Source organism: Petaurus breviceps, unplaced genomic scaffold (genome assembly GCF_028583685.1).
Source record: "Petaurus breviceps papuanus isolate PSGF00001 unplaced genomic scaffold, PetGlider_PUasm1.0 90897, whole genome shotgun sequence".
Taxonomy (NCBI): Eukaryota; Metazoa; Chordata; class Mammalia; order Diprotodontia; family Petauridae; genus Petaurus; species Petaurus breviceps.
Genome location: NW_027187374.1, coordinates 7,854,557 through 7,878,843, shown reverse-complemented (window position 1 = coordinate 7,878,843; position 24,287 = coordinate 7,854,557). Strand labels below are relative to the sequence as shown.

The window sequence follows — 24,287 nt, the reverse complement described above, 5'->3', positions numbered from 1 at the left end:
TAATATGTAATGACCACCTGTCCAATGAAACAATATCTCTTGTAGCCTCTGGGCATATAAAAAAACACTCTGCTAACTCCTTTTTTGTCCTTCCAAGATGTTACTGTGAGCCATCCTTCATGTGAACTGCAATATCCTTCTTTCATCTACTATCATTTATAGCAAGAATATCAATATTATTATTCATCTCCTCCAACCAATGTGGCCATTCAATTGATAAGAATTATTTAGAGTACCAAAAGTCAAACTAAAATTTATTCAGAGTCTAAAGATCATGATTCTTATCACCCTCTGTCCCTGCCATGAATACAGTGCACGTAGACAGGACTGCACAGGACTGAGTAATTTAATGACACTATAAATACAACTTTTTGAAATGTATAAGATACAAAAAAATGTACTATTATTAGAAGAATTTACATCCCTGAATGATACTAACAGAAAAAAGAAGTAATCAGAACCACTTATAGTCAAAGAAATTAGAAAATGAACAAGTTAAACCAAGAAACAATATCTCTACAATTGACTGAGGAATACTTGAATAATTATTACACAAAGGGAAAGCAGCATGACTAGATAATAAGGAATATGAAAACTGTCAAGACATATGGGGAGATGAATACAAAGTGATACACAGTGACAAAAGCAATATCAGAACAATAGAGACTATAACCATATAAACAAAATTTTAAAAGGACACATGAATCTAAGAAACAGTGTCTCCACTATGATGGTCAGTTCTCATAAACTACTGAAACTGGTCTGTTAATCAGCTCATTAAAAAAAAAATGCTTTTATTTTGTATAGCAATTTACAAGACAATAGAAAGTACTACTTAATTATCACAAATAAGCTTGGTTTTTAAATTCCATAAAATCAAACTTAGCTTACTTAGATCAAATATCCCAATGAGTTTAGGGCTCATTCAAGTTATAATTTCTGATTCTCCATTATTCAAGCTAATTTATGTAGAATATAATGTTTATGCTTTCCCAAACACCAATATATGTTCATTAATAACAAGAAAATATTAAATGGAAAATTATGATAGATGAAAAAATTAATGACCCAAAGAAACTGAAGTAAAGTCTTAAAACCAAAAGAGTAAAATTAAGAACGGTTTGAAATTGGAAAACAAGATTTCTAAAAATTTTAAAGCAAGGGGAGAAGAGCAAAAGAAAAAGATGGTCAGGGCAGCTAGGTGGCACAGTGAATAGAGGCCCTGGAGTCAGGAGGACCTGAGTTCAAATCCGGCCTCAGACACTTAACACAAAAACTAGCCATGTGACCTTGGGCAAGTCACTTAGCTACAATTGCCTTACCTTCCCCCCTCCAAAAAAAAAGCAAAAGATGGTGTATGTATATGTGTGTGCGATGTTTATGTATATAGCAACTTCCTTTCTTTAGAAAAGGAAATTGTATATACGATTTTTCATTTAGAAAGATATAAATGGGGGTGGCTAGGTGGCACAGTGAATAGAGCACCAGCCTTGGAGTCAAGAAGACCTGAGTTCAAATTCGACCTCAGACACTTGGCACGCTTACTAGCCATGTGATTTTGGGCAAGTCACTTAATCCCAATTGCCCTCCAAAAAGCAAAAAAAAAAAAAAAAAGATATAAATGTACCACACAGGGTATTCCAAAAGTATTAGTGCAAGTTTAACCTATTAAAGCTTAAGCTAAAACTTAACTTGATTTAGTTAGTACTAAATTAGTACGTTTGGTATATTTACAGATGGGAATGTCTAGAAAAAAAAAACTACCAAAAAATGCTGATAATCTAAAAAAAGCATGTAATGGGAATGGGAATTTGAAGATCTTCCCTGCCCCTTAATAGGCCTAGGGGGAATTTGAAGACCTTCCTTGCTTTGAAAGTAAACTCTGCCCCAATAGGATAAATGTAATCACATGGAGCCTGTGGTGGGAGGAGTTTGCTGAAGGGTAGAACAGAGCCCACAGGAAGCTGGGAGTCAGAGCTAGACTGGAGTGTTGGGAGAGAGGATGCTCAGGCAAGGAGTCAGGCTCATGAGTAAATACTGGGAAGGCTAAAGGACGCTGTGTGGTTATGGCTTGTTAACTTCTTTACTACTGTGATGGAATCAGTTTACTGGTTTTGGGATCTGGTTTTCTGGTATCTAAATAAATGCTTTGCTTCTATTCTCTATATGGAGATTTTGTTATATTTTGTGATCAAGCACCATGCAGGAATTTTTATAGTTTACCGTTATCGTGGGTGCTGTAAATACTGCATTGGCACTACAGAGCATCATCATTTTTATTACTAATTTGAGGGAAAACCTAAAAGAATTTATAGAGAAAAAAGTTTTCCTACATTTTTTGCCATATGTCAAATACAAATGTCAGAAAATAAAATTTCATCTTTCCCCTCTTCCCTACAAGTTAATTTGTGTTAAATTTAAAAAGTCCTAGGGAGGAAGGGTCCTACCTCTAGAGCAGATTATACATGAATATGAACTATAAGTACAAAAGCTATATGATTCCAAAGCCTTTCTGAAACCCAAGGAAAACAGAATCAAGGTCAGACAAAAACAGACTAAAATAAATCATGAACATTTAACCTACCATATCAATATATTGTATTTATTTTTTTTCAAATCACAGATGTACTTCTAAATATATTTAGAGAAACTACTAGTTCCCAAATAGAGCAAGATGATCAAACATGAAAACTCATATTTGCAAGGAAGTTGTAAGGACTGTAAAACTAAAGGAAGACCAAAAGAACCTGATGGATTTATATCCAAATATCTCACAGCTAAATGTGATAATATTCAGAAGAAAACATTAAAAAACAAAAAAGAAACAAAGAAAACATTGCAATAGATCAGTGTAGTGAAAGTATTCTGTTTTGTACAAACACAAATACTTCTTAAAACTGAGGGCAGGTATTTCTTTTTTTTCATATATAAGGAGTCAAAGACAGTGGAAAAGAGAAGATAGAAGTAAATAAGCTTTAAGTGCATTCTGTAGCAACATTCCCTGGCATCACATAACAAACTATTTACTGACTTTTCACAAAGTTTCCACAATTCAAATATTTATATCAGTTATTCAGTATCATTCTAACCTTACCATTTGTGGTAAGGGATTCATCAAGGTACAAGGAAACTAAAAACCTAACATAATGATACATGAGGGAGATTAGTCCACATTAAAAGAGGGAAACAGAAATTAACTATCCTACAAATGTTTCATTTTCTGTTTAGTTTCATTAACTGGAAAGTGAAAATCTGAAAAAGCACACCATCAATTCCAATTTGTCTATTTTTTTTATTTGAATCCTAAACACTAGATCTTCAGATAAGACTGCCATCTTACAAACAAGGAACCTGTATTTCTAACTATATCCATTTTCAAAAGCGTTATTTAAACTCCATCATTAGCATGAAAGATTGCATGCATTAAAGAGAAAAAGCAATTTTTAAAAAAAAAGGGGGCTATGGGAAGTTGAGGGATAAGATTTAAGAGAAACTTAACTGTAAAGCAATGCAGTCTTAAATTTAAAAGAAAAAGTTATAGCAAACTTTTTTTTGTTTCTGTTAAATTAATGCTTGATGTGTACAAACTGAGTTTATTTTAATCAAATACTTAATCCTAAGTGATTAAATGAAAACAGTTAAAGGGACACAAAATACAAAAATTACACAGAAAGTTCTTTTTTTTTTTCATATCCTGAACTTAACAAGCCAAGATAAAGCTAAGAAGATCATAAAAGAAAATAACTTTGTACCACTGCAGGAGACAACAAAAAAAATACTAAGAAACTAAGTTATCTTGTGTCAGTTTTGCTACATTGCCAATGAAAATCTTATTCAAACAACTTCTAAGTTTCAACAATCTATTGTTCCCAACACAGACAGGCATGATCCTTATCAACAAAAAAATGGTTCAGGCACAGCAGAAAAAGAAAAGCAAGATATACAAAAGATATATATGGCAATAACATAAAAATTATTTAGAAAAGATAATTCAAAATAAGTACTTTGAAGTATTAATTCCTTAAGGAATAGAAAGACCAAACAAGGCATAAATAAGTATAATAAGGACGAAAAATCAAAGGATAAAAGTCTAGGATAAACAGAAAGGGAAAGAATTAATGAAGAAAATGAGAGAAATTCTTCTTAGAAAAAGGCAGAGAAACTTAATAGAGAGTAACTACCAAAAGAATTTTAAGTAGAAGAGAAGGAGGCTTTTACTTAACTACTTTACTGAGAAAGAATTAGAAAAAAAAATAAAAAGGAGCTAGTAAGAAAAATTCAAAACTAGGGAAAGGAGTGACAAACGGGGGTGAAGTACAGTATATTTATTAAAATAAACTTTTAATTTACTAGCCATGCGACCTTGGGCAAGTCATTTAACCCCAATTGTCCTGCCCTCCCCCCTCCAAAAAGTAAAAATAAACTTTTAAAGAACAATTGATATTAATACTGCATAAATTATTATCAAAAACTGTGAAAACACACTCTGTTTATAAAGCAAATATGATCCTAATACACAAACCAAGGAAGGATAATGGAAAGAAAGAGAACTATAGACCAATATTAATGAATATCAATTCAAAATGTTTAAGTAAAATCCTGTTGAACAGACTACAACAATACACCCAAGAAATCATTCATTATGACCAAGTTGGATTTATAAAATGGAGGACAAGGATCATTCAAAATTAGGAAACCAATCAATGAAATATATCATATTAAAAACAAAAAAATTCCAGAGCACTTGATTATTTCAATAAATGCAAGAAAAGGTTTTGACAAAAAACAACACTAAATTACACAAAATAAAACAAAAAATCCTCTACATTGTAAGGCATAAAGGGACCTTTTTAATATCATAAAAAGTATATACTATCTAAAATAAAAAGCAAGTATCATATGCAAAGAGGATAAAAAGCTTTCCCAACAAATTTAAAGATAAAACAAGGATGCTTACTCTCTCTGCTATCACTGCTCTAGAATTGCTAGCAATAACAATAAGGGAATAGAAAGTAAGTAAAGGCATGAACACAGGGAAAGAGAAGAAAAAACTATCCATCTTGCTGCTGACACAATAGTTTACTTTGAAAATTCAAGGGAATCAGAAAAGATACTGAGGCAATTGACAGTGTTAGTAAAACTGCAGGTTACAATATAAATCCTCACAAATCAACTATATTTCTATATAATAACAAAATCTAAGAGGCAAAAATGAAAAGGGACATACTATTCAAAATATTTATCGAATGCATGAAATATTTGGGGATAAATTTAACAAAGGAGACAAAATATTTAAATAGATTCACTTATAAATGTTCATTAAAGAAATAAAGAATCACTTATAAAACTGGAGGAACATTTAGTGCTCATAGCGAGGTTGTGCCAATTTAATAAAAATGAAAATGCTAACAAAGTTAATTTATAGTCTTAGTATTCTTCAAATCAAATTATCAAAGGGATACTTTGTCAAAGACAATAAGCAAACTGGCAGAAATTAGGCTTAAAATCAACATCTCATACCATATTCCATAACAAATTCAAAATGAATATGATCTTAATATTGAATAAATTATTTAAAATTTAGAAAAAATGAAGATCATATAGCTTTCACAGCTGTAGGCAGAAGATTAATTTTCTTTGTTTTTCTTTTTTTTTTTGAGGGGGCAATTGGAGTTAAGTGACTTCCCCAAAGTCATATGGCTAACAAATGTAAAGTGTCTGAGGCGAGATTTGAACTCAGGTCCTCCTGACTCCAGGGCCGGTGCTCTGTTCACTGCGCCACCTAGCCACCCCAGAAGATTAATTTTCTTAACCAAATAAGGGATAGAGGTAATTACAAAAAATAAAATAGAGAATTTGGATTATATGAAACTGAAAAGTATCTGCAAAAAAATTAATGCATTTAAGAAGGGAAGCAAGTGGGGTGGCTAGGTGGTGCAGTGAATAGAGCCGCTGGTCCTGGAGTCAGGAGGACCTGAGTTCAAATTCAGCCTCAGACACTTAACACAAAAAACTAGTCATGTGTGACCTTGGGCAAGTAACTTAACCTTCCCCCTACAAAAAAGTAAAAACAAAAAAACAAAACAAATTTTAAAAAGGGAAGCAAGCGACTTAGAAAAATATTTTTCTAATTTCTCTGATAAGGGATTAATATCCAAGATACATAGACAACAGATGCATATATAAATATATGCAAATACGTATACATACATTTGCAAGACTAAAAAACCATTCTTCAATAAGTAGTCAAATGATATGAACTAACAGTTCTCCAAAGAACTACAAACTATTAACAACTATTTGAAAGAATTCTCTAAATTGCTAGTAATAGAAGATATATGCACAAAATAATCCAAAAAAATAACCCAGGAAATTGGCAGAGGTGATACTAGACAGGTAACAGGAAGATAGGAATGGCATTGTTGGTAAAGATGTGAATTAGTACAAACATTTTGGAATTCAATTTGGAATTATGCAAATAAAGAGATTAAAATCCTCTGACCCAGATTTCCCACTGCTAATCATATATACCAAGGGGGTCAACAACAAAAAGAAAAGTTCTGATATATACCAAAATATTTATAGCAGCATTTTTGGTGATATTTATTAAAAATAAAGTCATTGTTCATCAATTGGGGAATGGCTAATCAATTTACAGTACCTGAATGTAGTATATTACTATGTCATAAAAACAATAAATGAGGAATTTTTTAAAAAACCAATAACCATGGAACTATATAATCAGATGCAGACTGAAGAAGAGTCAAAGAAACAATATACAAGATGACTAAACACACAAATGGAAACAACAAAAAAAGTCAGCCAGCCAATAAGCATTTACTTAGTAGTTATTATATGCCAGGCACTGTGCTAAACACTAAGAGTACAAATAGGGGGCAGCGAGGTGATGTAGTGAACAGAGCACCGGCTCTGGAGTCAGGAGGACCTGGATTCAAATTCGGCCTCAGACTTGCTAGCCATGTGACCTTGGGCAAGTCACTTAACCCCAATTGCCCTGCCTTCCCCCCTCCAAAAAGCAAAAAAAATATATGTATATACAAATAAGGAGCAAAACAGTTCCTTGAGGAGGAGTTTATGCTCAAATGGGAGAAGACAACACATATAAAGGAGGAAGTGTGTATACTGGAAGGTATCCAGAGGGGGCATAGAAATGATTCAGCAGTATAACCTAGAAAAGAATCAAGACATTTTTGGCCTGGGCCTCCTCCTAAATTGGAGGGTCCCAGAGGAATCAAACAATCAGATGAAGATGCCCCTGGGGTTGAGGGTACTACCAAAAAAGTAGTGTAAGGGTAGAGTTTCCAGGGTGAAAAGGTTTCTATAGCACAGAAGAAAAAGTCCAGAATTTCTAGGATACCGCTAAAGCAGGCCTCAGGGCAAAAATTATATACAAAAGAGATGAGCATAAAAATCAACAGGGAAAAAAAAAACAAAAAAACCAAAAAAAAACCAAAAAAATTAAAAAAAATCAATGGGGAGTCAAACAGGTGTGCAGCCCCACATTCCCAAGACAACCACATAGGTTTAGATATGTGAGATGTACACTGTGGTCAAATTTTACAAATTTACAAAGAACAACCATGGACCTAAAGAAAAAAAATAAGAGAAGATATCACTATCCTACTCCATTACAGAAGTGGGGAACATTTCATTTCCAGATTTTTTTCACTGTATTGACACATTTTGTTGATTTTATTTTCTTTAAAAAAAATCATTACTCATCTCAGATCATTACTTATATACTCTCTAGGAGGGGGAGAGGAATAATGGGAGAAATTCTGGTGATGTACAAAACAAATTATATCAGTACAATTTTATTTCTTAATAATCGAATGAGTCAAATTGATTCGGAGTGTCCAGTCATAGATGAGTCAATACATCACTGCAAATAGAAATCCTACACTGAAGGCCAAGAGATCATAAAAAAAAACCCGACACAAGAGGCATTAATCTCACTACCCTATAAAGAAGACAGTTGAGTGCTTGAGTACTCATCACATGGCTAGTTTTTTCTGTGTGTGTGTACAAAAAAAAATTTTTTTTAAGCTATGTTTGGTAATGAAAAAAAAACCACTATTTATTGGTCAAGATTCAGATACACAAAAAGACAAAGGCAAAATGTTATAAAACACCCTGAATTTATATACCTAGTAATAGTTAGCATTTATATAACTCTTTTTTTGCTTTTTTTTTGCTTTTTTTTTTGGAGGGAGTAATGCATGACAATTGGGGTAAAGTGACTTGCCCAAGGTCACACGGCTAGTGTTAAGTGTCTGAGGCCATATTTGAACTCAAGTCCTACTGACTCCAGGGCCGGTGCTCTATTCATTGCGCCACCTAGCCACCCCTATATAACTTCTTTAAAGTTTTCAATGCTCATTACATGTATTACCTTACTTAAGCCCAACATCACCCCTGTGGGCTAAGTACTGTTATTACCTTCATTTTACAGATGAGAAACTGAGGCTGAGAAGGGTTGGGTAACTTGCCCAAGCTCACACAGTCAAGTGTCTAAGGTAGGATTTGAATTGGGGTCTTTCTGACTCCAGGCCCAGGGCTCTATCCACCAGATGCCTCATGATATCTGATATATCTTGAAATTTTTACAAAAGTTAAAACATCTAATTATAGTAATTCTCACAATACTCTTGTGAAGTACAGAGCAAATATAACTATCTGCATCTGGCAAATGTGGAGCTGCAGGAACACACACACTGGAGTATGAAGCAAATCATAGTCCTAGCATCAGTCCAGCATCCTGCATACTATTCATTAGATTGCACTGCCATTTAATCATTACTGAAGTGAGTTGAGATTTAACCCAAAGGAACACTTCAACTTTTTGTTTTACAACAGAACTTTAAAAATTAAGACCTATGGAAAAATGAGCATCAACGTGAAAAAAAAACTAAAAATGTTGCAATAATAAAGAAGTTATATAGTTTAGGATGCCAAAATAGGTGAAAATTTCTATTTCTAACTCACCAATTTGAACTGGCAATGCTTTCTACAAAGGACAAAAGAAGGTCAATTAAAAATTAAAAGATTTTTAGAAAAACCTTATCAAGCAATCTAATTGTCATATCAGATATTTAAAAGAAAACTTAATTTTGTTTGCAAGCAAATTGATTTGTTCTAATCACTAACAAAAGGATTCCTCTTTGATAAATATTCTTTTTTTAAAGCTTTGTGAGATTGAAGTGTCATATTATTAGAAGTCCATCCTATACTTACTCAGTATATTTGACTCAACACCAGCTCTTCATATTCTTTCTTTACCCCAACAGTTTTCAGGTAACGTAGTCTAGGGTAACAATAGACCACAAATTGATTTAAAAAAAAATAAGCAACATATAATTTCATAAACCCATCTTTTTTGTTAAATTCTCTTTTTCTCTTGAGGGGCTGAAGACAACATCATCCATCTACACAACCAGGTCTATAAGTTCAACGTCATCCTGGATGCATCCCATTGTTGCCAAGTCTTGTTATGGAATTAGAACTAACATCTCTCCCATCTGTTATCTAGACATATTTTATATATACTTGCCCTTCAGGATCTCTCCTCATACTATCAATTCTTTACACAGCTTGCCATATTTGTTTTTTAACTGAAGGAACATCATGGCTCCTCCCCATGCCCCCCCCCCAAAAAAAATTTCAAGGGGGGGTGTAGTTTATCCTCTTAGAAAAATGTCTCTCAGAAAGGTCATTGGTGATAGGGGAATGTCATTAAGGGAACAAAACATTCTATATAAAAAGGTAAAGGATTTGGGTGTATATGTATGGATATTCTTTTCCCCTCCTCCTTCCTTGTGGTACCACAACATGGGGTCACTGAGGTTAATCCCACTCACTGTTCATGGAGAGGGGAAAGGATACCTTTTCTTCTTTCTGTAATGATCCTGGACGCAATATTTTTCATCCCACCTCCTGCCCCTCAACTCCCAGAAAAAAAAAAGGCAGAATACAGAACAATTACATCTGAATTCACAAGATAAGAAAGAACACTGAAAAGGCAATAACTTGTAAAGAGTAGAGAATGCTAATCCATTCTTGCAGTGTTGCACAAATCAACCCAAAGGCCACCAGTGAGGAACACTGAGATCCTCCCACCCAGAGTCTATAGCACATGCTACACACTCTAACGGTCTCCTATCACTCAGATAGGAGTGATAGGACAATGATTCTGATGGGGTGCTTGGGTGCCTACATGAACCCCAGTTTGCAAAATCACACCCAGTTCCAAAATCATATTTCTCCCTAGCCTCAAAACACCGTCTCAGGCAGTTTCTCTCTAGCTCATGGGAAGCATGCCCTAACAAAATATTTATCTCTCTTCCTGATACAGTAGCCAGCTGTACCTATAGAATTTAGTAGTTTGACCCAGCTGTGTACTGGGTCATAAAGATATTTACTACTGACCTATAGTATATATCGTAGACTCAGTCATATGTATACTACCTAGCTCATTATATACATTTTGAATCCCTTGTTATGTATGCCTTAGGCTTGGGACATATGTATCCCATCTTAGCAAACATGACACTGATGGGTGGCAGCTTGGTCAGCCTGACCACTAGCTAACCTAGTAACATTTCAAGCCTAAAACCACACCTCCATGCAGGCCCCCCACCCCCTTGGACTATTTCCCAGTAAATTCTGGACAATATGCCCGTGTAGTAGATATTAAAAGTGCATGTTCCTTTAAGAACTGACCACTCCTTAACCGCTCCCTAATCCTGCCCTGACTCACCCAGTTAGCATATTTGGCACAGGTTTTACTTTAGTTATCCTATTTTTTATCCTATTTTAACTGTATCCCCTCTAAAGTTGCAGGTTCCCTAAGAACTCTTGCCCACTGTATAGTATAACAATAAATCTTTGCCACCTTGACTTAGAGAATGCTTGAGTCCGTGAATTTATTCCGGACTGCTTTCTAGGGACTCCGGTTATTGGGGTTACTGGACTCCCTGACCTCCTCCTCAATTCTGTTTAATCAAGTGAAAAGGAAATGGGGTGGGGTAGGAATAGAATCAAGTTTTCTTCTGTCTGGGGCAGCCCCTAGGATTCATAGACTGTCTAGAACTCCATTAGCACTTTTTCCCAACTCCGATAAAAGGGGTAGACACTGATTCAGCCCAGCCAGAGAAGATAACTACAGTGAAGAGAAAAACTAGGGCATAGGGTACAGTATGAATGGTTGCATCAGACAAAAAAAAAGGGAAGAGAAACTCAGCTGGAGCTAGTCCTGACCCTTAAAAGCTACTAAAGATAGGGATAGAAGCATGTGGTGAAAAATAAGGAGGTGGTTGAGGCAGCTTTGAAGTCCAGCCCTGAGGTATACATACATACCATAAAACAGTGCAGAGTCAGAAAGTGAATGAAGGAAGACTATAAGGCAAAAGGGCTATACCAAAGACTTGAAGAGGAAGAAATTTATTTAAGGCAGTAAACATGAGCAGTCAATGGCCCAAAACTAGAAGGAAGAATGAGCATTAAATATGTAGAGTACAAATCTCTCAACAAATTTACAAGATAAAGGAAAGTTAATAAATGACTGTTGAAACACAGAACTCTGTGAAATATCAATGGAACAAGATAATAAATTCTAGAATAACTCAAAAGAAAAAAAATCCCTAAAAGAACAATGTAAGAAGGAACCAATGTCAGAATACATAGTCTTCAAAGAAAAAAATAATTAGCAGATTAGGAAAAAATTTAATTCAAGGTGTGGAGTTTCTCCATACACATGAAAGAGAATCCAACATATTTAGACTAGAAAAATGCCAAAATGGAGCAAAATGTGGTAATAGAGTAGAAAAATGTAATAACATTAAAAGGACATAAGATCTCTATAAATAAATGCATAAACTTCAAAGGTAGATGCACAGATAATGAACAGAATGAATATACAGAGAAAATGTATGGATCATAGGTGAAATAGAAGAACATGAAAAATGAAAAAACCTGAACATAATACAGGAAATAAAGAAAACTGTCAAAAAGTTTTTGAAAACTTTTTGAAAAATTTTTCCAAAGTAAAAATTGAAAGAATCCACAGAATCAATCTCTAAATCAAAAAACCCACCCTCCAATCCCCAAGGCATACATAGTGATGAAATTTAACAATTCCAATGGCAAATAACAAATTCTGCAAAGGGTCAGAAGAAATACTTTTAAATAAAATAAAAATAAATTCTAATTTTAAAAAAAGCCATCTATTCTGCACCTACTAAAAACCTAAAAAGTGAATGGAATAATGCATTTTGAAAAGTAAAGGATTACCAGATACAACCCCAAATGATATACTCTGTAAACCTAAAACTAAAAATCAATGGGAAAAAAAGACATTTACCAAGAGGTATTTGAAATATTCCTGAAAAAATAAAAAGCAAAATAAAACAAAAATCCCAGACTTGAGAAAAATAATCAACCTGGAAATACCCCAAACTTGCCAATAACTCGACCCTAAAAGCTTACTGAACTCCTGGACGTACTTTTCATACTGGAAGTACTCCCTGTCCCTGAAGCTTCATATTCTGATTAGAGGCTCCTCCTAAAACTTCCAATCTAAGGAAGAAGAGGCCCAGGACAAAGATGTCTTTATTCTTCCCTAGGCTATGCCACCAATTCATCTCCAAAGATTCATTCTCCTCCCTCCTCACCATTTTTAGTTGGTTTTTTAAAAAGTCATCTCCCCTAGTAGAATGTAAACTCCTTGCAGAGAGGAATTGTCTTTCTGCTCTTATTTGTATTCCCAGCGATTAGTACAGTGCCTGGCACATAATAAATATCTGTTGACTAACTGACAGACTGACACAAGAAAAGTAAATAAGTATTAAGTATCAAGGGAACATAAGCAAAAGACACAAACCTATATGAAGACTTAATAATAAAAATACAAATGATGGGTTAAAGGAAAAAGCCCCAAAACAATAATTACATGAAAGATAATGCTAATAATGAGACAAAGTATTAATGTTTCTGAAATGAAGATAATTCTATACTAATAGGACAAATTGTATATCTAAAACAAGCATTAACAAACTAGAAAAATAAGGAAATTAACTGAAATATATTTTTAAAACCAAAAAGTCAACAAATAATTCCCAAATAAGCAAAACAAAAGAAATTTTTGAAAACTGAAGAGAAATTGATAAACTGGAAAACAAAAAGACTATAGAACTGACAAAATTAGTTAAAGCTGCCTCTCTGAAAAGACTAATAAAAATGATGAATCTTTGGCTGCTCTAATTAAAAAAGGAGAAAAATCAAATTAACAAAATAAAAAATTAGCAAAATGAAACACTCAGATGAAATGAAAAAAAATTATTAGAACTTGCTATGTAGTTATATTCCAGTCAAAATAAGAACTCAAAAGAAACAAAGGATCACCTACAAAACTATAAAATACACTAACTAATATAACAACAGAGATCTTAAATAGTCCAATTTCAGTAAAAGAAATGGAACTTGTTATAAAGGAACTACACACAAAAAAAAAACCAACATGAATTTAAAGGTGAATTCTATCAAATTTTTAAAGAAAAACTGGCACTTATAATACAGAAATTATTCTCAAAAATTGATAAAGTACTCTACCCAAACTTATGAAAAATAGTCCTAATACCTAAACCAAGGAACTATATGCCAATATTTTTTTATGGATATCGATGTAAATTATAAAATCATTGCAAAAAAATACAGCAATTAATCCAAAAAATCATTTAAGAAGATGATGACGATAACAAGAATAATGACATTTATATAGCACTTATTGTGCTCCAGGCACTGTGCTCAGCACTTCACAATTTGATCTCATTTGATCCCCTCAACAGACCTTCCCTCATTTTACAGATTAGGAAAACTGGAGCAGACAGTGGTTAAATGATTTTCCCAGAGTCACAGAGGTAATTAAGTAGTGTCTGAGGCTGAATTTGAACTCAAGTCTTCTTGATTCTAGGTCCAATGTATTTTCTACCCTATCACCCAGTTGGATTCACATTAGGAATGGAAGGATGGTTCATTAATAGAAGAAAAATCAACAAAACTAATCATATTGATAACAATACCTACCCTGTCAAAGAGGGTGATTCAAGAGATGCAGAAAATGCTTTTGACTATCCATCAGGCAGTCAATAAACATTTATGAAGCACCTATTATTATGTCCAAGACACTGTACTGTTTAGACACTAAGTATATATAGAAAGGCAAAAATATAGTCTCGAGGCTCACAGTCTAAAGCAGAACACAACATGCAAACAATTATGTACAAACAAGTTATATATACAGGATAAATTGGGAGATAATCAACAGAGGGAAGGCAATAAGGGATATTGAGAAAGGCTTCTTATATAAGGAAGTACTTTACCTAAGACCTGAAGGAATCTAAGGAAGTCAGGAGATAAAGAGAATTCCAGGCATGGTGGGCAGCCAGTAAAAAATGCATGGACTAAGGAGAGAAACTGTCTTAATTGAAGAACAACAAGGAAGACAGAGAAAATTGTCATTGGACTGCCCAACACACGGAAAGGAGTGAAGTATAAGAAGACTGAAAAGATAGGAAGTAGTCAAGTTATAAAGGGCTTTAAATGAAAAAAAAAAAAAGGGGGGGGGTGTTATATTTGGTCCTCAAGGTAATAGGCAACAAATATGGTTTATTAAATGGGGGAAATAAGCCTGTGTTTTAGGAAGATCAATTTGCTTTTTTGGGGGAGATGAGGGAAGGCATGACAATGGGGGTTAAGTGGCTTGCCCAAGGTCACAGGGCTAGTATTAAGTGTCTGGGGCTGGATTTGAACTCAGCTTCTCCTGACTTCAGAGCTGGTGCTTTATTTACTGCGCAACATAGCCACCCCATTGAAGATCAATTTGACATAGGAGTAGAGAATGGTCTGAAATGGGAAAAGACTTGAAGCAGGGAAACAACCATAAGGTTATTTGCAACTGGCCAGGTATAAGGCAATGAGGGCCTGTACTCGGGTAGTGGCTATGTCAAAGGAGAGAAAAGGGTATATAAACAAGATGTTATAAAGACAAGAGTAAAGAAGACTTGGAAAAAGAATGGATATGGAGGATAAGGGAGGAATCAAGAATGACACTGAGACACAAACACTGGGTGACTTGAAAAATAGTGGTGCCTTTGATAGTAATAAGAAAATTAGGAAGAGGGAATGGCCAGAGGGAAATATAATGAGTTTAAATTTTGAAAATGTTAAGTTTAAGATGTCAAATGGGGCAGCCAGTTCCAAACATCCAAAAGGCAGTTGGAGATGTGAGTCTGGAGTTATAAGGAGAAAGGTTAGAGTTGGATTAAGTGGATCAAGAATCATTAGCATAGAAATAATAACTGAATTCAAAGAAGCTGATGAGATCACCAAGTGAAACAATATAGAGAGAAAGGAAGAGGACCCAGGATAGAGTCATGGAACTAATATTAGTAAATGTGAGCTCGATAAAGATCCAGCAAAGGAGGTAGGAGGGAAGTAGGGAGACAGAATTGTCACAAAAACCTAGAGAGAGGATCAAAGGGAAGACAGCGATCAACAGTATCAAAATTCAATATCCATTTATGACTAAATTGTTAGAAAGCATAGGCATATAAAAAATCTTTTTAAAATACATGATAAAAATCATCTATATAAATCCAAGACAAGAATTATATGCAAATGGATAAATATTAAAAGCTTTCCCAGTAAATTAGGAATAAAGAAAAAATGCCCCACTTTCTCTAATACTTATTAAATCTGACAATTTCAGAAATACTAGCTACAGTAATGATTCAACAGAAATAAATTAAAAGGGGGGTGGCTAGGTGACACAGTGAATAGAGAACCAGCCCTGTAGTCATGGAGGACCTGAGTTCAAATTCAGCCTCAGACACTTAACACTTACAAGCCATGTGACCTTGGGCAAGTCACTTAACTCCAATTGCCCTGCCTTCCCCCTCCAAAGAAAAAAAGGCAAAAAAGAAATAAATTAAAGGCATAAAGACACACAGAGAAAATTTATTTTTAACTTTCCCTATAACATGATGATGCACTTAGAAAATCTTAGGGAATTTAACAACAAAATTAAACTCACCAAATAATAGCTATAGTTAAGTTGTAAGCTACAAAATTTGTCCACAAAAACCAATACAACTTCTACATATTAACAAAATTTTGAAGAAATTAATAGAAGAGGGAGTCCCATTCACAATTACAATGAAATGTACAAAATATCTAGGTGTAATAATTCCAAAGTACATTTAATATCAGCATAAATAAAATTGAAAATATCCTAAGGAAGTCAAAACAACAACACCAGCACCACAAACTTAAATAGCTGGAGCGGTCTTCAGTGTTCATGATTGGCTCATGCCAATATGATAAAAATAACAATGTTTCCAAAATAATTTACATATTTAGTGCTGTAATAACCTAGGTATCAAAGGCATACTTTACAGATCAAGACAAAATGTTTTTAAGATTCATTTGGAGGAACAAAAGATCTACAACATAAAGGCAAATACTGAAAAAGTTAGATATGATAAGGCAACAGCACTTCTAGACTATCAACTATATTATAAGCAGCAATTATCAAACGATTTTATGTTAGTTTAAAAGATGGAAAAAATGGAACAGACTAATCAAGGAAGAAAGAGAAATAACTGAACTCAACAATCTAGTATTAGATAAATCTGAAAATATAAATTACTTGAAAAAGAATTCCCTAAAGACTACCAGGAAAACTAGAAACCAGTATAGAAGAAATTAGACTTATACCAGCATCTTAAACCTAATTATTAAAGACTATACCATTAAAAAACTAGAAGAGAAGCAGATCATGTATCTTTCAGAACTATGGGTAAGGAGTGAATTTTTAACTAAACAAAGGATAAAGGAAGGGGCGGGCAGGTTGCGCAGTGAGTAAGAGCACTGGCCCCAGAGTCAGGATGACCTGGGATCGAATCCAGGCTCCGATACTTAGCACCACATCCAGAAATAACTGGCCATGTAACCTTGAGCAAGTTACTTAACCTCAATTGCTTTAAAGAAAAAAAACAAGGGATAAAGGCAATTATGAAAGATAAATGAAATCATTTTGGTTATGTGAAATTGGTGATCTTTTGCGCAATTATGAAAGATAAATGAAATCATTTTGGTTATGTGAAATTGGTGATCTTTTGCAGGAACAAAATTAATGTTAACTAGATCTAGTTCAACAGGGGGAAAATATACAAATTTGAATCGAATCTCTCTGATAAGGGTCTGATTTCTAAGATATATAGTCAATCAACAGACATCCATAACATCAAAAGTCATTCTTCAATTAAATGATATTCATCTTCAATTAAAGGACATAAATAAAGAGTTCACAAAAGAACTGTAAACTACTAACAACTATATGAAACAATGTGATACAAAGCAAAAAAAAAAAAAAAAAGCAGAACCAGGAAAACAATATACATAATGACCACAACAATGCAAATAAAAAGAACAACCTTTAAACAACTGAAACTGAATATTACAACATTATAGAGAAAAATCCTGGTCCCAAAGAAATATGAGAAGACACCTGTTGCTTTTCCTCCTTTTCAGAGGTCAGTGTCCATGGGAATGGAGCATTGCATTGAACATCAATTTGTTTTGATGTGTTGATTGGCTTTGATCAATTCACTTTCTTCCCTTTTCCCATCATAAACTTAAAGTCAATCAGTTCAAAATTAGACTTTGCTACTCTCAAATACATTTCCTCCTTCTCAGACTGCAGCTCGTGACTGATCTAATCTCAGCCCAAGAGTACCCCCCACCATCCACTACAAATTTCTAACTAATTTCAACTAGGCCTTAACTGCAGCAAGGCAATCCTTTTACTCGATCTAAATTGATCCTGTATCCTATTCTAGCTGTACCAAATTTTCCCTTTCCATTTCAAGCCTCCTATACCAATTTGAATATTGTGGAAATACAATCAGGATAACCCAGGATCTGGCAGCTTCGACACTGAGGGTATACGGGCATATTAATACATATGTGAATGTGTGTACATACGTTTACAGGTATACATAGATAGAGGGCACAGGACCATTTTATTTGTTTGGTTTTTTTTAAGCAATTGGGGTTAAGTAACTTGCCCAAGGTTACATCGCCAGCTTTGTGTGTGTGTGTGTGGGTGTGGGTGTGGGTGTGTGTTAAGTACCTGAGGCCAGATCTGATCCCAGGTCCCCCCAACTCCGGGCCGCCGCTCTTACTCACTGCGCCACTTCACAGGACCAATTTAATAGGAAGAGATAATACTTAAAAGGTGAAATTAAGAGGTGAGAGAGGAATATAATGAGAGGAGATGGGCAGAGACAGAATGGAGTAAACTATCTCATATAGAAGAGGCAAGGGGAAATGGTTACAATGGAGGAGAAGAATAGGAAGGCAAAAGGAAATGGGTCAACCTTATTGTCATTGAATTTGGCTCGGGGAGAGAATGACATACACACTAAATAGGGTATCTCACCCTACAAGAAAGTAGGGGGGAAGGGGATGGGGGGGGGGGGGGGAGGGGGGGGCGGGTTGGGGGGGAGGGAAGTTGGAAGCACCCACTTTTGAAAAGGGACGGGATCAAAGAGAATAGAACAAGTGGGAGGTAGGATAGGAGGGAGGGAAATATAGTCAGTCTTTTACAGTATATCCACTATAGAAATGTTTTGCATAGCTACACATGTACAACCTATATTGAATTGCTTATCTTCCCTGTAAGGGTGGGTGACAAGGGAGGAAGGGAATGAATCTGGAATTCAAAGTTTTAAAATATATATATATATTATTATTATTATTAATACTATTTTACATGTAATTGGGAAATACGATATACAGGCACTGGGACATAGAGATCCACCATGCCCTACTGAAAAAGTCAAAGAGGGTATGGGAGAAGATATGGGAGAGAGCAGATTGGAGGAGGGGATATCCTGTGAGACTGCTATTTTGGGGCGTGGGTAGGGGAAAAACGGGGAGAAAATTTGTAACTCAAAATCTGGCGGAAATGAATGATGTGAATCAGAAGTTAATAAATTATTTGAAAAATGAAAAAAAAGAACTGACTAATATAGAAATACAGTGTGCAAAAGTGGGAGGTTGCATCTATATAAGCCCTTTACACTTACACAGTGCTTTCTCAGCTCACTTATTCCTCAGAAAAAACAAGTCCATGACATTAGCCCTATTTTACAGATAAGGAAACTGAAGCTTGGAGTCATTTAATGTTTTGCCCAAGGTCATAGTATTCAATGGGGAATCAGAAGCTAAGCTTTCTGACTCAGTGTACTTTCTACTACACCAGAAAAAAAATCACTCACTCCACTCTACCCCACTTCCTTTTATCTCAACCTCATGTCTATACTATGAGTTATTAAAGATTTTCTTCATCTAGAAGTGAGTAAAACTGTTGGCCTGACGTAGGAAGATTATGGCTATTTGTTAGGTTTAAGATACACCATCTTAGTCAATAAACTATGACTCTAAAGACACATGTTAAGCTGGTAACAAGAACTTGGTGGAAAATTCAACAGAGGAGGGGGCTCTGAACCAGAGAATATCAGGGTATTTTTTTACCTCTTGAGGGAAGCAACCTTGAAAGAAACTATAGGCGATTATAGTAGTTGCCAACTAAGCTACATGGTCAATCAAGGCACGTGACCTCTAAAATTAACTGGACAGAGATGTCAGACTAGAACAGCTTTTGTTGTTGGGGAGGTGGTATAGTTGGGATGGAGTGAACCTGTGATTTCTTCAAAAATATTCTTTACTAACATATACCCTGGCAACCCATATCTAACTTAAATTATATAGTTGACTAGGGGCACAGAGAGATTAAGTGACCTACCCATGGTAATTTGTCAAGTACATATGAGGGGTAGGTTTCCTGAAGCCAAGGTTTTCTATCCACTCTGCACAATGACTCTTGGTTTTGAAACTCAGGTTTGTACAATAAGTTCATAAAGCCATATCAATGAGGACAGAGTCCAATCATGCACAAGTCCACTCCCCTTGAAGTTTTTCAAGATCCCTAGAGAAGATGAATGAAGAAAGTGAGGAAGATATCAGTCTATCCTTTAAGAAGAGAGAAATCTCTGTGGGTTCAATAGGGAAGCGCTTTTCTCAGCAAGAGAGTCAACTGTAAAAACAGAACTTCTAATCAACACTTTTGAGAGGTCAAAGAAAGCTGCTGAAATGTCAACAGGAGAGAACAAAACCTAAGGGAGGAAACTTGGGGGATCAGATAGAAATGCCTTTAAGTCAGAGGTCCCATGCCTAGAGAAAAAATTAGTAAGCAAGGGGCAGCCAGGTAGCACAGCGAGTAAGAGCACGGGCTCCAGGGTTGAGAAGACCTGGAGATCAAATCCCGGGCTCAGACACTTAGCACCCACCCAGAAACACCTGGCCGTGTAACCTTGAGCAAGTTACTTAACCCCAATTGCTTAGGGGCGGCCAGGTGGCTCAGCGAGTAAGAGCACCAGCTCCAGTGTCGGGATGACCTGGATCAAATCCGGGCTCAGATACTCAGCACCACACCCAGAAATAACTGGCCGTGTAACCTTGAGCAAGTTACTTAACCCCCATTGCTTTAAAAAAAAAAAAATTAGTAAGCAGTTTACCTGGCTAGCACCCAGAAGAGAAAAAGAAAGAAAAGAAGGTTCTATATGTACAAAAGTACTTATAACAACTATTTTATAGTGACAATGAACTAGAAACTATGGGGGTACCCACCGTTTGGATAACATCTGAACACACTGTATATAGTATGTAAATGCTGAATACTGTTGTGCTGTCAGAAGTGAAGGAGGTTTCAGAGAAACTGGAAAGATTTCTATGAGGAATGATATAGTAATATTATAAAAATAAAGAAAGAAGGAAAGAAGGAAGGAAGGAAGGAAGGAAGGAAGGAAGGAAGGAAGGAAGGAAGGAAGGAAGGAAGGAAGGAAGGAAGGAAGGAAGGAAGGAAGGGAGGGAGGGAGGGAGGGAGGGAGTACAGTTCTGAAAGACTTAAGAACTATGATCAGCCATGATTCCCACAGGACTGATTGACAGAGAGGTGATAGACATATACTGAATGAGACGATTGTTTGTAAATGTTACAAACATGGGAATCTGGCAATGAAAAGCCTCACAACTTTTAGCTTATAACCTACTGTGATTTGTAATAATAATAAAATGCATCAAATATTTGGGCATCAACCTACAAAAAGACATACAAAATTTAAACAAGAACTTTTAAAAAAATTTTTTTTAATTAAGGAAAAATTAAAGAATTACAGAGTTAATCAATGGTCATGGGTAAGTCATCATGGAAAATAACAATACTACCCAAATTAGTCTACAGATCTAACATAATACTAATAAAAATAACAATAGTTTACTTGGTAGAATTAGATAAAGGGATAACAAAATTCATATGGAAAAATAAAACATAAAATTTATTATTTCATTCCTGTAAAGCTACAAAGATGCTGATCTGGCAACTCATCCAGAATTTAGTCTTAGGGGGCACTGGAAGTTTAAGTGACTTGCTCACTGGCATCCAGATAATATATGTCAGAGGCATTTGACTCTAGATTTCCTTATTCTGAGGACTCTCCTCTCCAACCACAATACTATCAAAGGAAAATATTGAGAGATGGGGAACTACATCCCTTCATTTGAGACACATGAATCCAAAAGATTAGAAGTAGATAAATCGGGGCGGCCAGGTGGCTCAGCGAGTAAGAGCACCAGCTCCAGTGTCGGGATGACCTGGAGATCAAATCCCGGGCTCAGACACTCAGCACCACACCCAGAAATAACTGGCCGTGTAACCTTGAGCAAGTTACTTAACCCCGATTGCTCATAAAAAAAAAAAAGTAGATAAATCCAAAGGCACAATACACTAAGGAAAGAATTCCACTGGTAAATTAAAACAGGAAAATTAGATAACAGTATAGCAGAAAATGGAACTGAATCCACACCTCATCCCAAACACAATTTTAAATTTCAAATGTATCAATGGTTCAAATATTTAAGAAACAATAATATGGATTTTCAATAAACATTTATTAAGTGGCTACTAAGTGCCAGACATGTTAAGCACTGGGTAAACAAAAAGAGGCAAAAGACACTCCTGGACCTCATGGAGTTTACAATATAATGAGACTATGCAAATTGTACAAAACAAGCTATAGACAGGATAAATAGAAAATAATTAAAAGAGGGCAAAGCTGAAATTAAGAGGGGTTAGGGAAGGCCATCTGTGGGAATTTATTGGGACTTAAGCTGGGACCCAAAGGAAGCATGGGAGGTCAGAAATCATAGCAGAAAAGGTACAGCATTCCAGGCACAGGGTACAGCTAGAGAAAATGCCAAAGAGTCAAGATACATTGTATTGTTCCTGGCTGTCACTACATCAAAGGGTATGTATCAGGGTATAAGAAGGCTGGACTAGATTATGAAGGGCTTTGAAAGAACAGACCATTTTGTATTTGCTCCTGGAGACAATATGAAGCCACTAGAATTTATGGAGTTTATTGATCATAACTGAGAGAAAAATACTTTGGTGCAAAACAGATAATGGAATGGAGTGGGGCCTTGAGGCAGGTAGCCCCACCAAAAGGCTATTGCAATAATCTGAGTGTGAGTTGACAAGGGCCTGCACTACAGTGGTAGCAGTGTCAGAAAAGAGAAGGGGGCATATTTGAGAGATGTTGGAAGGATAAAATTAGCAGGTTTTAGAAACAGCTTGGATAAGGGTGGGGGCAGGGGTGAGAGATTAGGGGGCAAGATAATGAGTTCTGTTTTGGACACACTGTCTAAAAGACAACAGTGTTATTGGGAGATGTAACACAGGAGGTCAGGAGAGAGACTGAGGCAGGAAAGGCAGGTCTGAGAATTGTCAACATGATAAAGTTGGTAATTAAATCCATTGGAACTGATGAGAGAGCAACTAAGTGGCACAATGGAGAGAGTGCATGGTCTGGAGTTAGGAACATCAGAGTTCAAATACGGCTTTAGACACTAGTTTTCTGACCCTGGGCAAACCATTCTGCTCATCGTTTCTAATAGCAAAATTCCATCACAAGGGCAGAAGTGATAGAGTGTAAAAACTGGCCGTGTAACCTTGGGCAAGTTATTTAACCCCAACTGCTTTAAGATAAAAAAAAAAAAAGGGATAGAATACAGGGCCTGGAGTCAGGAAGACCTGAGTTCAATTCTGGCCTCAAACACTTACTACCTGTATGATCCTGGGTAAATCACTTAACACAGTGTGCTTCAGTTTCCTCATCTGTAAAATGAGCTAGAGAAGGATATGGCAAAACCACTCCAGTATCTTTGCCAAGAAAACCCCAAATGAGGTCAATAGGAGTCAGACATGATTGAAACAAATGAAACAAGTGAAGAAGTATAATATATATAGAAGTATAGAGAAAGGGACCCAGGACAGAACTCCAAGAAACACCTACAATTAGAGGGTGTGATCTAGAGGAAGATCCAGTAAAGGAGACAGAGAAGGAGTGAATGAAATGTGTTTACCAAAATAAGAATAGGGGTGAAAATTTCTCATTTATCAGAAGAAATCTGAGAAAACAAATAAATGGATTACATTATATTCAATGTTTCAACACTATAGTAATTCTACTTCAACAATCAAATTCTGCAGAAAGAAAAAGGTACAACTGAAAATATAAAGTCAATATCTATATCTTCTTTAAAAATTCATAATCACACAAACACAAAAAAAAACCCCACAAGACAATAAAAACAGTATCTGCAATGTCCTAATGGAAAAGCAATCACTTCTCAATTAAGAGAGAAAAAAATAGTCATTGTCACCCTGTCCTTTCTTCTCACTTCTCAACCCCTTACAAATTTGTTTCTGCACTTGTCCCTGACCTGGAACTGTTCATTACAACATTACCATAACCTTTTCTCAATCCTCATTCTTCTTGTCCTCTAAGTAGTGTCTGACACTATTGACAACCTTAGCTCACCTTAGATTTGCTATTTCTTGGATCTCTTCCTATACACTGGAGTATTCTTTCTCAGTCTCCCTTGTTGGATCATCACCCATATTCTGTCATCAAACTGTGGTTATACCTGGGTCCTCTTCTCTCCTCGCTCCATACTCTTTTGGTGGCCTCATAAGCTCTCCTGTTTCTTTTTCTTCTCCTTCCTGCCCCCTCCCCCCTTTTTTTTGGTCAGGAAGCAGCTTGGGATCATTGAAAGTACAAACAATTTACCAAATGTAATCTAGACCA

General features: G+C 35.5%; 1 protein-coding gene across 7 annotated transcripts in view; it reads right to left on the bottom strand.

Annotated features, from left to right (window-relative positions):
- The window catches only part of ITSN1 (intersectin 1), a 327,970-nt gene that overhangs the window by 278,908 nt on the left and 24,775 nt on the right, over positions 1–24,287 (bottom strand). For 2 of the 7 annotated variants that reach the window (XM_069074950.1, XM_069074953.1), the window contains exon 2: positions 9,256–9,325. The exons of the other annotated variants lie outside the window; for them this stretch is intronic. The gene's annotated coding sequence lies outside the window, so the exon portion shown is untranslated. The remainder of the gene's footprint in view (positions 1–9,255; positions 9,326–24,287) is intronic. 7 annotated transcript variants of the gene reach the window in all.